Genomic DNA, 3,709 nt, shown 5'->3' with positions numbered 1-3,709 from the left:
CCCCCCGCCCCGCCCGCCCGCCGTAATGCCGCGAGTAGCGGCCCCGCCGCCGCTTCAGGGCCCGGCCGCGGCCCGCGGGGCTCCGCAAGGCGGTGGGGTCCCAGCCCCGGCTCCGGGTCCACCTCTGCCCGCCGGCCCTTCCACCTGTGATGGCGTTTTTCCTCACAAAAGCTGCCCGCCCGCCTCCCAGTGCTGGCACTGGGAGCTGCTGCTCCTCCGGCACACCGAAACCAGCATGTGTTGGGTCATCGCCATCGCCTGACACTGCCCCATAGGCCTTATGGTAGCTTCATGAGGATGAAAATGTGTTCTAAAAGGGAAATTAGCGCATGGTTTGTGTCCTCACCGTGTCCCCTACATACAAGTTGGTTCCACACGGCCTGGGCTTGGCCCTGGGATCTCCGCAGGGCCGTGGGTGCAGATGGAGTCAGGCACTGGGGCATGGACGGATCTGAAGCAAAGCCAGAGAAGATCATTCCCCAGCTCAACAAGGGCATCTAATTTACATTTTTTCCCCTACACAAACTGATACACCAATTAAAAGTGACTTTCATTACCAATCATCATTAAATCTTAGCCCAGAATAACATCTTTTAAGCGTTAAGTAGAGTCAGGAACTCAGTCAGACCATACAGGACACCAAGACCAAGCAGCTTCTTGCTTTCCAGATTTCACCGGATTTCATCACCAATGCACTCTCTGAACAGAAATCTAGCGAAATGTGACTGAGAAAGCAAGACTTTGGGAGATGACTCATATCAGAATGCATAAAGTGGAAAAAATAAGGAAACAAATATCTACCATAAGGGTATAATTTCACTGAAGCTTTTAGCAACTGCTAATATCGTAAACCATAATAAAAGGGTCCAGCTGTCCTGTCACCAAAACTTACTAAAAGGCTCCACACGCTGCACATATGTACACTTTGTGCATTAACATTTATTTGGGTATAGTTAATTTCCATCACATATTTACAAAAGATTACATTACTGTCAATGACAGAAGCAATCTGTAAGGCTGTGACTGTACAGAACATATTAGTGCATTTTAGAGACTGTACAAACAGCATTAGTTTTCAGAGATAATGAGGTGATTCAGAGCCAGAATTTTTATCCAGTTCTGATCTTTTTTTTAACCTATTTTTATGACAAACTTTTTGTTCTTATGTTATGGAGAAATAGATTTTTTCTCCCTATTTTAGTGGAAAGGACTAAAAGAGTTTTTAGAGGGAACACAAGAACACAATAATCTGTCTTTTCTCTTGCAAATAACCAGCTGTACAGTCCTTTTGACTATATATATAGACAATATGATGCAGTATTAGCACAAAGAACCTTGACTATGTAATGTTTCTAAGTCTTGTATTGTGTTGTCCTTATAATGCACCAGTTTTGCTCTAGCTATATTTGCTTTGAAATTCTTCCTTTACATAAAGTTGCTGAGTTTGTTTAGTGGCCTTGGCTGGGAGCAGGAGCATGTGTCAGGTTAAAAACAGCTCCTTTGCTTCTGCCCCTGGAGAGGGGGGAGAGATTTCTGGTCCGAGAGGAGGAGGAGGCACTGCCCGCTGAGCCAAGGTCCAAGGAGAGCAGCGGGGAATGGCTGGAGGTGTTTTTTCATCATCTGATTCTACCATTCCAGGCTGATCTCACCTCAGCACAGTCCCAGCTAGCACCTAAATAGTTGCGGCATTGAGATCTGGTTTAAAACCAGGAGAAGCAAGCATCCTGCTGGAGTTTCAAACCACTACTTTCCCTAAGAGTGGAATCAAATCACTTTGCAGAGAGCTTGGCTGCCAGATGCACACACAAGTATTTTTGGATGCCCCCCTTGCCTCTCATATTACAAGACTTTTGTCTGAGACCTTAGCAGAGGAAATATTAAAACTATCTAAGAGTACTTACATAGTACAGTATAGTATTTCCCATAAAACAATGCACTGAGTCAGAATGGAGGAGGCAGGGATAACGAAACTCCTCTGACCTCAGTGGAGCTCAGATTTCTGAAACTGAGTTTTAAAAGTACATGTGTAAAAAGACCTTGTACACAAATAAATTCTAAATTTAGCAGTTTGCCTATTGACTTCCTTTTTTTTTTTTTTTTTTTTTCAATGAATGAAAAACAATCACACCAGATCCTAGAGAAGCAAGAATGGAAGCCCAAAACAAAGGCATGCCAACATCATCTATATGTTGTTCAAAGGCTCAGACAAAAGTGTGACCAGTGTCTTTGCAACTACCAGAGCTAACAGGTCATGCTACGCTAGGAAGTGGTGCCTGCAGGAGTGCCATCTGCTTGTTAGTCTCACTTTAGTGTGCATAGACGGATCTTACAAGCTGACGATTTGGGGCACCAAAGGAAATGCTAACTCCATGTCAATGATGGGCAGAAGCAGGGGGGTTCTGAAGTGAGGGAGAGTGGGGGTACAGTGCTCAAATGCATCTCCTGCTCTGGCTGTGCCTGCAGGCTCAGCCCTGGCTGGTACCAGCTGGTAGCAAAAATCACAGAGCCTGCTCTGACCTGGAGCGTTTGTCAGGAAGCCATCCCGAATCAAAACCCCTGAGCATTAGAGAAACGTAGTCCATCACCGGGGAAAGGTGCGTGGACGAAAACAGTGAGGTATCAACTCTGCCAGGTTTTGTCTTCTGGCAGAACTCAGAGACCTTGGCTGCAAGCAAACTCCTGCTCTGAACGTTTCCTGAGCAGCCAAACCTGTGCCAGGGTCCTCCTGGAATGGTGAAAAGGCCCCTCGCCCTCACACTGCTTTGCAGGCTCAGTCCTGCGAGGTGCTGAGCTCTGACACTGCTGAGCACCCGGGCAGGCGGCAGGCAGCATGCGGTGTTATTCAAGCTCGCACCCCTTGAGGACACCAAAGTGCAACCAAGAGAAATGGAAGGATGGGATGTATTTGTTAAGTTCTGCTGCAGATAAGCCAGATGAGAATTAATGTGAGATAAACACTCGCCGCTCAGATGGAAAAGGTCTGTCGTGCTGAGCAGGAGCTCCAGCTGTCCCTGTGCCAGCGCTGGGGAGCTTGAGCTGGGTTTGCAAGGAGAGGAGGGAAGACAAGCCCGGGGAAGAATCCTGTGGCTCATGTTCCTGTTTAACATAATTATGGTACAGCTGGGGCTGGTCTGGCAGCACTCTGAACCGTGCCCAGCTGCACGTTTACAAGGTCATTTAAACTTCTACAAACATAGAAATAACCAGCAATTGCCTGACTGGCTTATTTAAAACTAAGTGCACCCGCACAGATTTGGAAGTGTCTGATACAGGGAAGGGAAAGACACATTTTCTATCCTCCTTAAGTTATTTGAAATGACACCGTCATATATTAATTGCATTTTCTAAGTTGTCCCCCAAAAGAACTAGGGGACGGAGGGATGCAAATTTTCACCCTCACTAAACATTGGTGAGGTCTGTGGGGAGTGAGGCAGCTGTTCTGGGTGGTGCTCCCAGGATTCTGCTCCGACTTCTCTGTTGAAGGAGGCCAGCAGCTCTGCAAAAGCACCGGGCAGCTGCAGCCCTCACCATTTACATGCACGGGAGGCATCGTCCAGGGTGAAACATTTTCTAAATCATATCCATGTTTTATGCTTTTTAATCAAAGTTTGGCCCCCTCCTCCTGAAATGAGTGAGCTCTTTTGTAAACTTGGCTAGCAGGAAGGATGAATCACCCAGCGCTCCCTGTTTGAACCGAGGGAAAAATCCT

The sequence above is a fragment of the Cygnus olor genome, chromosome 14 (genome assembly GCF_009769625.2).
Source record: "Cygnus olor isolate bCygOlo1 chromosome 14, bCygOlo1.pri.v2, whole genome shotgun sequence".
In the NCBI taxonomy this organism is placed as follows: domain Eukaryota; kingdom Metazoa; phylum Chordata; class Aves; order Anseriformes; family Anatidae; genus Cygnus; species Cygnus olor.
This window is presented reverse-complemented; position numbering follows the sequence as displayed.